Source organism: Alosa alosa, chromosome 8, assembly GCF_017589495.1.
Source record: "Alosa alosa isolate M-15738 ecotype Scorff River chromosome 8, AALO_Geno_1.1, whole genome shotgun sequence".
Lineage (NCBI taxonomy): Eukaryota > Metazoa > Chordata > Actinopteri > Clupeiformes > Clupeidae > Alosa > Alosa alosa.
Genome location: NC_063196.1, coordinates 13,686,808 through 13,701,512, shown reverse-complemented (window position 1 = coordinate 13,701,512; position 14,705 = coordinate 13,686,808).

Here is a 14,705-nt window from a genome sequence, read left to right as displayed (position 1 = left end):
TGTGTGTAAGTGTGTTTTACTAGTGGTGTGTGTACACATGCGAGTGTGTCGCTTTGGTTTGTAGTGTGTTGGTTCTTGATTCTGTTCACAGTTTATCCTGTGTGAGAAGATAAAGTGTGATGTCTTTTGTGTGTGTGTTTGTATGTGTGTGCGTAGGGCGAGAGATTGCTGGTCTGGTACTCAGAGCATATGCTGGCACCAGATGGAGACATTTTCTCTCTGCCAAATAGATCAGGGGTTGGTGTCAGAAACACAGTTAGAATTTTCTGTGGCTAACAGCAGAGCATGCGGCTTAATGGAGTTGACATTGGAGACTCGCACAAAAAATTAACTTGTTACGTCTCGTCACCCAAGATTCACGTATGAGTCACTAAATTAATCATTCAATATAGTTTTATACAGTATACATTCAGTATACTTTTATACAGTACATTCAGTATACTTTTATACAGTATACAGTACATTCAGTATACTTGTATATAGTACATTCAGTATATATATATATATATATATATATATATATATATATATATATATATATATATATATATAGTACATATATATAGTACTCCCTTTGTTATGCTTCTGTTTTCATAAATCAGCACCACGAAGCTTAAAGGGGGGAAAAAACTAGCAATTATGTCATATGTGATTTTCTGTTCTCTGTATGTCCCCATTTCACTTCTGGTGCTCATTACATTCAGGATCATGGCACACCATTCCCCAAGCCTGCCGTCATGTACTTCTCTTGCTTATTCTTTTGGCCCAGAACACTCTTCTAGTGACTGCAGTGTTTTTTTGTCCTAATAGGAGACACCACTCTGCGCACTTCTCCCGTCCAGGTTCGCTCATCCTCTTCACGAGCCACTGGCTGCGTTGATGGTGTTGCTGCCTGCATTGCTGCATTTCATCAGAAGGACGAGGGAGACTGGCTCAGCCCTCCAGAGCTCTTGGCCTGTCGGCCTGCCTGCCTCGCACTCTGCCTAGAGTAGCACACTCCTGTGGTGTTCCACACCTACCTACCAGCCATGCGGAGAGGTAATGACCACGTCTGATATAAAAAGCAAATAGCCTCCCAGCACCCAGTAGGTAGCAGGGGGAGGGGGGGGGTTGCAGTGCTGCGGAGTAGAGGTGTGTGTGTGAAAGAGAGAGTGAGTGAGTGTCTGCTCTGCATTGTTTGTTGCAGTTGATCACCCTGGTAGTTTGCTGTGAACTTCACAGAGGTTTAGAAACTGCTGCTGGAGATTTGTGTGTGTGTGTGTGTGTGTGTGTGTGTGTGTGTGTGTGTGTGTGTGTGTGTGTGTGTGTGTGTGTGTGTGTGTGTGTGTGTGTGTGTTCCAAAGACCCCCAACTGACATCCCTGCTGCAGCCAGACCTGTACCACTCGCGCGTGCACACACACTTGACCAATCAGAGCAGAGGAAGGTTTTTACATTGACCGTCGAGAGTGTGATCCAACTAGGGACCGTACGGAGAGAGGATTCTGACTCGGAAGAGTGCGCGGAAGAACGGATGAATGGAGAAACCACCGAAAGAGCCTCTTACCTCTGCTCTGCACCTCTTTTTGTCATCCAGTTGCGTAATGTCGCTGTGCACTTTACAATCATTAAAGTTTAAATGCCTTTTTTATAATCCATGGTAGCATCCATGGCCCAAAAAATACAGAGGCACTTTTTGTTTCAGTAACTGTAACTCAACAAGAGTGAATGAGAGAGAGAGAGAGAGAGTGGATGGGATGAGAGTGAAAAAGAGGTAGATATGGATGGAGTGAGTGAAACGGAGAGGGAGAGATTCCTTTGTGCCACGGGGCATTGCCAGCCCTGCCTCGTCACCAGCTTTTCATTTTGATAATTGACGGCGCGGGGACATAAGCGTCCATCAGCTAATCCTCTTACCTTTCCTAATGCTGACTCTCACTGAGGCCCCTGTGCTAATGTAACAAGCCACTAAGCTGAGGAGACCAGCCGGACATGATGACTACAGCCCACCACAGCGCACCCTACTGGTCAGGGGTGTAAGTATTTATTTTTATAGCGCATTTTTCTAGCACTCAAATTGGTCACTCGAAGAACTTCACACAGACAAAGGCAATATAGGCCTACACACTCGATATGAAGTCCATAGGCAGTGATGATTCTCCTGCTATCAACAACACACAACATGGTGCTAATGGAGTACAAACCCAGTGCCAGGTACAAGTCTGCCAAGCACTTTAAGCTGCATTCTGGGTATGAAAGGTGGTATACAAATAAAGCTTATTATAAGGGGTCCCTATTGTTTTTGTTCTGATTATTCACCATAGGTCCCAAAATTTCATCAATCAATATGGCATTCTTCGGGCGCACACCAAATTTTCTGAAATTCTGCCTGGAGGGGATGCTGTCAATATCTCAAAAATGTCCAATCTTATCCATACTTGGTACATATAATCAATACACCATTCTTTAGAGGCACACTAAATTTCTTGAAATTTTGTCCATAGGAGGCAAGTATATTGTATCTTGTAAAGGTCCAATCCTATTCAAACTTTGTACACAAAATCAATACTACATTGTATCTGTGAGTGTGCATAGCTCTACAGCCCCACATTCATTCTGCTAAAGGCCACTTTTTGCATTTTGCTTGGAGCCTGACAATCACCGTTTGCAGTTATATTTTTATTATTATCATTACTATGTTTCATATGGGAAATGTTTAAAATGTTGATTTGTGTGTGTGTGTGTCTCAATTTGGTGATGTTCTGAGACCAGTAGAGTGGTGCAGTAGTGGTGCATCCCTCCCCTGACAGCCCTCTGGGTATCAGCCACGGTCCGCGAGGCAAGAACACGCCGCACCGAGCCAGAACTATTTAATGCACCAGTGGCCCCTCAGGAGAGGAGCCTGCATGGGCTGCATCTTATGCGGCCACTTTCACAGAGTACTTTTACAACACAGCTGAACTTTCACAGTCTGAGCAGAGCGAGTGGAGAGTTGGTATCAATGACTGAAGAATTTTACTTAGGGGTGTATTATGAAGCAAGATTGCTAGCTAACCTGGGTAACGTCAGGAGTAACCGCTGATCTCTAAAAGAACATGGCGCTGAGCATCTATTGTTTCTAAAGTGACGTGTTGTTTTGAGACCTGTGGTTACTCCTGAAGTGACCTGGGCAAGCCAGTAGCCTTGCTATTGAGAGAGGGGAAAGAATAAGAAATGGGCTGTGGAGGACAACGGAGAGGTGTGTGTGTGTGTGTGTGTGTGGAGGAGGGTGTGTGGCAGGTTGTACTGCAAACATCTGTGTGTGCAGTGGGTGGGTATCCCCCTCTGTTCTCTTTTTGAACATTATTTAATCAGTTTTCTCTCAGTTTTATAAGGTTATGTGTCATCAAAATGATTTTGGAAAAATTATGTCAAGGTAAAACAAATCTTTAAGGATGCCTTTAAAAGGTCACAGTGAGTTGCTGTGTGTGTGTGTTGTTTTCACATTGCTAAATAGCATGCCCCATAGGCTCTGTGTAGGAATGTGTTTTCCAGTTCTCTGGATTTGTTTGTCTGTTTCTGTATGTGTGTGTACAAATGTATTTGAATTTCTCTGAAAAGGCTGCTGTGAAGAAGCTCTTCCTACTGCTAAATAAGATTGCCTCCAATTCCCTGACTGAGAACTGGTGCAGAGAAAAGGCAGCTCCAGGAGAATCATCACTGCATGCAGTGGAAAGGACCCCCTCCTCACCACAGGCTTCAATCCTCTTTTCCTCCCACAATATCTCTCTCTCTCTCTCTCTTTCACTCTCTTCTTGGGGCAGCCGTGGCCTGCTGGTTAGCGCTTCGGACTTGTAACCGGAGGGTTGCAGGTTCGAACCCCGACCAGTAGGCACGGCTGAAGTGCCCTTGAGCAAGGCACCTAACCCCTCACTGCTCCCAGAGCGCCGCTGTTGTTGCAGGCAGCTCACTGCGCCGGGATTAGTGTGTGCTTCACCTCACTATCTGCTGAGTGTGTTTCACTAATTCACGGATTGGGATAAATGCAGAGACCAAATTTCCCTCATGGGATTAAAAGAATATACTTATACTTATACTTATACTTCTCTTTCTTCCTTCCTGGGTTTCGCTGTCTCATCTCTCCATCTCATCACACCTGTGCCGATCATTTTCATGTTGTTAATCTCTCTTCCCCTTCTCCCCTCTCTCCTTCTCTCTCTTTCTCACCCTCATCCTCTCTCTTTATTTCTGTTTTGTTTCCTCCATCATATATTCTCATGCTGGAGACGTGGGGGTAATCTCATGTTCTGGTTACCATGTCAATCCCAAAAGGAGTATTTGGTTCACACCAGGCATGTAGTGGAGGCTAAACACAAGTAAACACAGTTTATCCACCTCTGAAATTTCAGAAAGAGTTTATCCACCTCTTATTAGAGTTTATCCATCTCTCAAAAGAGTTTATTCACTAATTGCAACTTTTGCCATTTAAACATCACACTTTATTATCCACATTCACAATATGTACACTCATCAACACTCTAGGAACCATTTAATACCATTGGTATTATCATAAACATTGGACAATAACCTCCACCATCGTCAAACATGTCTGAATGCCTTTTTCAGAAATCCGATACCGCATGCCGAAGTCCTCCTCATCGAGATCACAGAATTCATAGTTTACCCACCTCTTATTTTACCACAACATCCCTGGTTCACACCCACCCACTGCACACACACACACACACACACACACACTCCTCTCCATTGTCCTTCACATCCATTTCTTTTTCTTTCCCATCTCATCTTCCTGCCTCTTTCACTCTTTTGCTTGCCATCATTACCTCTTGTTTTATATCTCCTCTTTCTCTCTCTTTCTCTCTCTCTTCCTCTCTCTCTCTCTCGCTCGCTCTCTCTCTATCTGCCCACCCCTTCCCTGAATTACATTACCGGTGTGATCCTCTTACGCAATAGTGCACTTCACAGTGGACCGCGATGTGGCGCACTCAAATCCAAAACAACTATCTCCTTCAACACCCCCAGCCCCCTTCCAACACACACACACACACACACAGAGAAAGGGAGTCCATAAACACAGGAACCAGACTGCCACTCAGATTAAATCCAAACTATAAAGCTAAAATCTCTGCACCCACTCCCTCCTACCTGACACACACACACACACAAACACTTTCTTTACTTTTCTGTAACGTCAAGAGTTTGTGTTACATCGTCCCTGCATTACGTGGTGATGACACTGTTGCAGATTATCTGTTTATTATACGGCTCTTCACAATGCTAGTAGAACGCTCCATTGACTTGAATGGGATTTCCCAACGTTCTACGGTCAAATATATAAGTCCCTTCAGGGCGAAGCAAGACCCCTCTGCTGGCGTGTCAGGGTCCGGTTTGCCCTGTCAGGACACATTTTCCCGATAATGACCGGCGTTCCCCTTACCCCTTCCCCTTAAATTATCCCTTACCTACGTAGTTATATCTTTGTCAGGGGCGCAGGAGGCACGGGGGACGTGGGGGATATGTCCCACGCAGTGCTGAAGAGACGGCCGTCCTCCCCCTCACTTTTGATAAGGAAAAAAAGCCTTATATACGGTAAATAAATAGTAACCTATAGGGTTTGCGCTAACTATGTAAAACTCCCCATTAACAGCATCACATCACTAACCACAGCCATCTACAGTACTGTAAGACTGCACAATCTCATATTCACTCTGTTGGATATCTGAAGCCAGTTTGTCTACTAACAACCATCATTAGAGATGCTTTTCGTTTGAAGCGGCATACTGGTAGGCCATCAAAAGCATTTTTGGTTTGGTTTGGGATCTAATTTACTTTTGGACTGTTTGATTATATTGCTAAATGTTGGGACTGATGGGCACTGAACTCTGGGAGATATTTGATGGTTCACTGTTATGTTTCATGCAGTTGAAAAAGTGAAAAAGGGATTTCCACCACTGTTTATTGCGAGACAAGGCAGCCATTCATTGAATAGGGGTTGTGCTGTAATAGAAACCTTTTTGCGTAGCCTAAATTGAGTTATTGTTTAATTATACATGATTTAGTAGGCTACTTTTTATTAAATTCGTAGGCTGGAATGCCTTGAGTCACGCAACAATTGCGTTAAATGTAGTAGGCTTCAGCCTCTGGCAATTAGCTCGAAAGGGGCGGCAAGACAATAAGCTTGAGAACGTGTGTTGGAGACCCATGGTAGGAAAACGACTTTATTAATCCAACCAACAATATAATAAAATATTAAGAAGAGGTGTTATTTCATTGACTTAAATCTAACCTGCCTTTATTTGTCCGGCTATAAATAGAATCAATCCCAGGCATATTTGAGGATTTATGGTAGCCTATCTCCTGCTCAACATGACATTAGCTGTTATGTTTATTGATAACAAACTCAACTAGCCTACTGATCAACTCATTTTCACTAGCCTATCTATAAAATACAAGTAGGCTATATAGGCCTACCCAAAGTTTTTGTTCTAAGACATTTATTTCAAACATAATTTCAAGACACAAATTGGATACTTCAGTTACCTTGGTGCATAAATCCCAGAGAGTAGGCTACCACACCCCAGAGTGATGGGCCTTTCTTACGTGTTCAGTATGGAGTATAAACAAGCTGAGAATTTAGCGGTGTCACGTCTGGCTGTCACAGACATGGGGAGCTTTTTGAAGCGTGGGATAATGTGGTAAAGTTACTACAGTAACAGTATTTTATTTTACTTCTTATGTAATATTTTTGTTTTCAATTTTATAAATGCTTTGTTTAAATGCTGTTGGAACAAATAGTAGTTGATTATAAAGGCAACTTTCTGTTGCAATTTTCTGTGTGTTCTGGACTGGTAACTTGTTAAGCCAACATGTTCTAACATTGCATAAATATTAACTGCAGACACATAGTGGAGAGTTGATTTGGTTTATACCAGACAATTTAGGTACTGTAGGCCTAACTAGGCTATTTGATCATGTAGTCTATGTTTGGATCATAGGCATGATGATTCATTCATGGCTTCATAAAATATCAACATCATGTTGCTTTTAGAATATTCTACCATTGGCCCAAGTAGTGTAAAATAAATCTAAAAAAATTAAATAAAAGTAGAATTGCACATAGCAAGAAGCTGGTCTGAGGGCAGATCTGGCGTTGTGCAATCAATGGTATTATCTTAATATTCTGGCAAGTTTAAAATATGATGGTCGAAAGTGGGCCAGAGGTGGCGATCCGATATCTGGAAATTTGATCTCACTATGGGTTTGTGTTCACAATTTGGTCCCCCTCACTTTCAAAATATCTCCTGCGCCCCTGATCTTTGTATGCTTGCCCGTCTGGTTAATGTGATCATGACGCTCTTCTCTGTGTGTACGGATGTGTGACAGACTGCATTTATGTGTGTATAATGTGTGTGTGCATGCCTGTATTACATTATGACACCCTCACTGTGTGTGTGTGTGTGTGTGTGTGTGTGTGTGTGTGTGTGTGTGTGTGTGTGTGTGTGTGTGTGTGTGTCCTTATGACGTGATGAGGGTAGTGCAAGCCTGGAGTGAGTGTCCACGCTGGGCCAGGCAGACAGACGCTGAGGCGGTGTGGTGGGCAGCCCGAGTCAGCAGAATCACAGCGTGCTCTGCTGCTCCCCCTCTACACTGCACTTCAACACAGAGAGAGAGAGAGAGAGAGAGAGGGATGAAGAGAGAAAAAGAAAGAAAAAGAGATGCTTATCTGATACGACATACTGGACACAGGAATGAGTCTGTGAGAAAGAAAGGGACAGAGAAGAGAGAGAGAGAGAGATGGATGAGAGAGAGAAAGAAAGAGAGAGAGAGAGAGAGATGAGACCAGCAGACAGAGGTAGAGAAACGGGAGATGAGTGACGCTGCAAAAGAGAGATAGACATCAGAATATGGTGAGGGAGAAATGAGAGGATATACTTGGGAAGGGCAGAAGGGGGGAAAGGAAAGAACTGAAGGATAGAGGGAATAAGAGATGTAGTCAGAGAGAGAGAAAGATAGCGTGAGAAAGAGAGACTGGGAGAAGACAGCATCAGAGTGATTATCTAAGCTGAGCTGGTGTGGTGATGAGGGTTTGTTTTTGGCAGATTCAGCGTGTGTGTGTGTGTGTGTGGGTGTGTGTGTGGTCTTGCTCATTTTGGAGTGAAATTCTCTCTCTGTTTGTTTTGGTGATGGTTATTGTTGTTGTTGTCCAGCGAGATTCTCTGCCTGTTTGTTTTGGTCATTGCTTGCTGTTCCACTGACTCACTCGCCTCGGGATCCGGTTTGTTTTTCGGCTAGACGTACGCCACCCGAGCATCCTGGGAAGCTTCCCCCACACCTCCACACGCACACCATCTATGAATGCATCTGACGGCAAAAGAACCCGTACGCACCCAAGACATCCCTCTTCCACTGTTCCGCTATCCCCACTCAGCTTTTAGCTCAGGAGCTCTTGGGTGTCACCTTCAAGAGAAGCCATGGAGAAGAATCACTTGTGTTGAGATAAATGGATCCCTTCAGTGGTCACTGCCCTCTGCAGTAATAGGCCCATTTGCGAGACGGCTAACGTTCGTGGAATGGACAATGATGAGAAAATGCTCCTTCAGACACAATGGAGCTCCAGAAGAGAGAGTTCCCAGGGTAAACAGGAGCTCATGTGAACACAGCGGTCCAGTGTGCTCGTGTCCTACTGCCGCAACAACAACACCCACCAGCTGGCCTAAGTGCGCATGGCGACGAGTCTGTATCATAAGATTACTCTCTTTTAAACAGAGAAAAGTGTCTCTGTTATGTAATGGGGAAACATTGATCATGAGAAAGTGTTAGACAGACAGAGTTATGCAGAAAAAGCTTTATGAGATTTTATGACTGCCACACACCTTCAATATTGCATTTTGACTATGTGTCATATTGGCCCTAACAACACAAATGTGATCTTACAGACATGCCCATGTTTATTCCGAATGTTGTGAAATAGGTGTTTTTGAATTGTAGTTTGACTTGCTGTTAGAATGCCTGACCGTTTCAAGAGAGTTATCATTATCAGCATCATAGTTGTTCCCACAAGGCTTTTTAAGGTTTTAACATTCCATTTGTTATTTTAATGAAGTGGAAGTCACTGTCACTGGAAGCCACAGTGGCGGAAGTAGATTGGGAACAAAATAGAATGTTCAAGCATTGTTTTTGTTTTTCTTGTTGAAAGGGAACGCGAGAGCAGTACCCCAGTGTCTGTAGACTAGCCTGTACTTGTGACTAGAGAACCCTCTCTGCTCAAAGAGCCCATAAAACAGTGGGCCTGCCCTGTGCAGTGGCAGTGACTGTGGCATCAGGCTGAGGGGTTATGTGGGCATGCATAATGGATGGAGGTCTAAAGGGGTTGGCCTGCTCTGCTGTTGTTTCCTGTTGTTTTGGGCAGGGCACCATAGGGTCATTTATTTGGCCACTGTCTCCCACTGCACTGCTCCGGCACAAATGATGGTATCGGCACAGGACAAATGAACTTCCAAGAGGCTCGGTGCTGTTTTATTCCCTGCCCTGCTCTCTGCAGAGAGTAAGCAGCTTCATTTGACTTGTCTGAGTCTTTGTGTGTGTGTGTGTGTGTGTGTGTGTGTGTGTGTGTGTGTGTGTGTGTGTGTGTGTGTGTGTGTGTGTGTGTGTGTGTGCGCATGGCCTTAAGGAGAACAAGTGTATGTGTGCTCATAATGGAGTTTATTCTCTCTCTCATTCACTCTTCCCCCCTCTTTCTCTCTGTCTCTCTCTCTCTCTCTCCCCCCTCTCTCTTCTCTCTTTGTCTCTTTGCCCTTGCCTCTCCGACAAACGGCATAATGCTGTTATTTATGTCCTCCACACTGCCAAGCGCTGTTGCTGCCTTCCCAACTCCACCAGCTCTGCTCGGCTAGCAAACGGGCAGCGGGCAGCGGGCAGAATGGGACCAGAGGGCAAATTGCTGGATGCCAACACACACGCACACACACACGCACACACACACACACACACACACACACACACAGGCTTGCGTACACGCTCGCTCGCTTGACACCTCCCCTCGCTCAGGAAAACTCATTCCATCAAGCTGGTGAACTCTGCTGTGTCAGAGCAGGGAGCAGCAGTCTTTCTCTCTTTCTTTTAGTCTCTTTCTCTCTATCTCTCTCTCTCTCTCTTTTTAAGTGTCTCTCTCTCTTGTTCTCTTTTTCTATGGAGTGTAATATGTGACAAAATGTTCAAACAATACTTTTCAAAATCAAACAAAAATCAATGAATCAAAATATCGAATACAAAATTAAAACAAAAAAAATAAAGTCAAAGAAAAAAATAAAAACTCGCAAACAAATTATTTGTGTAGTTGCAAAATAAATTTGTCTTCTTTTGGTGATAACATTCGTTTGTTTGCTGGCTTTACAGTTGCGATTCTGTCTCTCGCGTTTGCACTGCCTGTCTTTTCGTTTATTTTCAAGGTTAAAGCAGAAACACAGTCACACTGCCCCAACATGGACTTAATGGCTTCCCCTGTCCAGCGAATGGCGACCACCATTTTACAGCTTTTTCCAATTGCTAAAACACAATTTTGCAAACTATTGTGGTTTTTATCCAAATACCTAACCCAATTCACAAAACCACACACTTAAACTGCACAATATCTCATATAGCCTGCAAAATGAAGCTCTGCAACCAAAACTACATATAGCATTATCAAAATCAAACTTTTGCACCAAATGGCACACATTTCATTCATATTAGCAGACATTGGCATGTCAATATAGTGTGTTAGGAGCAATTGGAAAAAACTGTAACGGGGCCGGGAATCTGAAGAGACACCTTCACTAGGAGGAGCCAACCGCTGATGTGAAATGGTGTGGGGTTCCTATGATATTGCACTGAAGAGCCAATGCTTTTCCAAAGCAGGGATTTTTATTCTTATATGACCTGTTTTTCTATACGTTCCTGGTCATACCATGGCCATGGTTAAAGGAGAGTGTTTGGACTCTTATCTCTGTCTGAGTAAACAATAAATCAAGCCCAAAATGCATCAGTGGGAAAAATCACGAGCGTCTATAGAAGGTATCTCTGGAGATCAGTGAAGCAGGAAACCAAATCCCAACACCACACTTTCATCTCTCTCTCTTTCCTTCTCTCTCTATCTCTCTGCATTCTCTCTTCCCCTCTCTCTCTCCATCTCGTTCTCCCTTTCCCTGCACTGTTTCACAGGTTTTGCCGGCTCTGCTAACTCCATAGTGAGGTGGAGGAGACATACCCTCCTGACTTTCTCTCTGCAGTGTTTTTTTTTGTCCTCTGTGGGCTCCTTTTCTTTCTCTCTCTCTGTCTATTTTTTCTTTTCTCACTTTCTCCCTCTCCCTCTGTCAGTCTCTCTCCTTCGCTCCCTTCCTCTCTACAGCTTGACCTGTCTTGATCCACCAACACAACTAATAACTTGATCTTAAATACCAGGTCTGATCCATTAGCCCTCTGTGTGTGTGTGTGTGTGTGTGTGTGTGTGTGTGTCCTGTGTTGGCATCTTCATGCTCTCTGTTTACTCTTCCCCTGTGAAACACACACACAAATATATACACACCCTAGAGCGCCACCACCACACACTGTCTGCTGCCATGCTGGTGATGAATATTTCATCCTTTTCCTGCACAGCCAACTGAGGAGCTTTCACAAGGAGTAAATCCGGCACGTCCCATGGGACGACCCCTGCCTCAGTACTTCTGTGTGTGTGTGTGTGTGTGTGTGTGTGTGTGTGTGTGTGTGTGTGTGTGAGAGAGAGTGTGTGTGAGAGAGTGTGTGAGAGAGAGTGTGTGTGAGAGAGGGAGAGGGAGAGAGAGGGAGAGGGAGAGAGAGAGAGTGAGTATCAGTTAGTACATTTTGAATGTGTGTGTGGCTGTGTCTGCGTGTGCGTGCGCACGTGCACGTGTGTGAGTGTGTAAGAGAGAGAGAGACAGAGAGAGAGAGAGACAGAGAGAGACAGAGACAGAGAGAGAGACACAGAGAGAGAGAGATTGTGCTAGTCTGAAGCTGTGGCATCACCAGTGCAGTGGAGTCTATTTTGTTTGTGGTGGAGGATGGGGGGGGGGTGTATTGGTGGTGATGTGACAGAAGTTGGTGCAGCTGAGGGGTGCGGAAGGGAATCTCAGGGATGGGAGATGTCAGCGTCAAACAAAAAAGAGGTAAAGAGGTACAGCCTGACTGCAGTATGCTATTAATACACACACACACACACACACACACACACACACACACACACACACACACACACTCACTCACTCACTCACTCACTCACTAACAAAAACTCCTCCATACTGTGTGTTTGTCTTTCTCTCGCTCTCTTTCAATATCACCCTGCACTCTCCTCAAGCCGGAAGACAATTAGCAAAATATAACTTACAGTGCCAACATGGCAGGAATGCAAAGCTTGGGAAGGTGGGGGTGTGTGTGTCAAATGTCCTTCCTCAGTGTCACCTGTCCTCTGCTGTCCAGTTCAACTTGCACACACACACACACACACACACACACACACACACACACACAAACACACTTCTGATTTCTAAAGTAGGAGTTGTTACACAACCCTCGCTCATCTAGTATGTGTAATTAAAGCGAATGTCTGTTTTGTCTGTCTATGAGGCTGTGAATGTGGAAGGTTTGGGCTGAGAGATAGCTTTAGCTTTGGCTATGACAAACACTGTTTAACCGCGGACAATAGCAAACAGACTAGTCTGTTTGCCCTGCCGGGTAACAATAAGCCATCATCACTTATCACCCTAGGTGCTTAGCTGACACTCTTACTTTTACCACTTGAGCAGAGCCATTCAAATGTATGGAAATTGATACCTTCACACACACAAACACAGATACCTTCACACACAGAGTTTGGTGGTGAACCTGGTGACCTCTCTCATCTATCACACACATTTTCTCCATCTTTTTCTGAGATTGTACCAGAAGGACAATGGATTTTAAGAACCAGAAGTGAAGGTAAAACAAAGGTTTGAGAAAACAGTGAGCCCTCCATCAGGGCTGTTTCCCTTATGCACATGTTGAACCACTGGACAATGACAGAGAATATTAAGACTTTACATTACAGTTAGAGCCTGTGGCCATCAATCGCGTTTTTTGTACCGATGGCAGCTATTTTCTATATAAATCCTTCAGCGTTCACAGCGCTCAGCGCCCTTGGTTCAGACCGCTTTTTTCCGCAGTGCTCAAGGCGCTTTTAGAACAGCGTTGGGCACTCACTTGGATCACTTCTCTTTCGACGACCAATCAAAACTTCATAGCAACAATCATAGCATACACTTCATAGCAACACTTGACAAAGCTTTCTGAAAATGAGGTTGAGGGTGCTGTCAGCGCAAAAAACGTGATTGGCGGACCCAGGGCCTAAACACTTGACAGAAGCCGGGTTCACATTGTACGCTGCATGTGCTACGCTCGCCGCTAGGTTCCCCCCCTTGAAGTGCTCTGAAAATGAGGTTGAGGGCGGTGTCAATAAAAAAAACACGATTGGTGGACACAGGCCCTTACAATACTCTCATAGTTGATGCTCAGTAATGTAGGAACCACATTCCTGAACAGTCAGGAAAAACCCCTCATGGTGCTGGTGCGAATGGCAGGTTGCAGCTGAGACTTTCAAACGTTCACACTCTGAAAGCATCAAAGCTGGCGTCCACGGGGCCTATTTAAAGACAGGGGTCACAGCGAGAGGGAATCAATGATGCAAGCCTCTAACCTCCCTGGCATAATACTCAACTGCCTTGGGTTAGGTTTCTCCAGCTTTGGGTATCATTTCTTTTTATACTCTGGACCTATGTCTGGAAATACAGGAATAGGAGTTTCTTAGAGTGATGGACCGTACTTGTAGCGAAGTAAAACAAGGAATAAAAATGCCGCACTTTGCATAAGTTTCTTTTTATTGCATGCATTTTGGCGTAGTGCCTGAGCAGTCCCTATATCCCTCATGTTTCTCGCTTTCCATCTCACCCTACCAGGGGGAGTCTTCAAGTCCCGCAAGATGGGCCACGGTTTGGGTCTAAGCCTGGAGTCGTTATTTCTTTGGCTTGGCTGGAGAGTAGAAGGTTTCATTCACCTCCGGGGTGAGTACCTCACTACGCTCAAACACCACAGGTCTCTGGGGGTACACACCAGTCCAAATGAAAGAAGCCACTCTGATGATGGGGATTTGGAGACAATCAATCCCTATTCCTTTCGCGTCTGCCTGGTACCAGTGCTCAGAAGTGTTTTTGAAACCCCTGCATCTTAAAACATTGAAGGGAAAAAAAGTAGTTTTCACCTTTTCTTATTGCTAGTGACCACATGGGTGACCCAATCAATGCTGAATCGTTAAAGCCCAGGCAAGGGGCTCAAGACCATAACAGAGGTGGGAAACTAACGCACAAACAAGTTTATGAAGTCTAAAACTTCATACAGCAGCAGAACAACACAAAATGAACACATTGCCAGGCTGATGGATTCTTGTGGGTGTGAAAAAAGGTTTAGACAAAAAATATATAAAAGTGTTTTTTAAAATATCAGAAAGGGCTTGTGTACCGGTAACTTTGAGCTATTGCACCATTGCTGTAAAGTAATAACACTGGTTCTCCATAAACGGGTAGGCTACGAGAAGTTTACAACCAAAATAACTTCAAAGCTGTTATAGGTGTATAAGGTAAAAAAAATTTTAAATTTAATTATCATGCCATCCAGTTGGATGTGTGCAGACTGACAAATGTCATG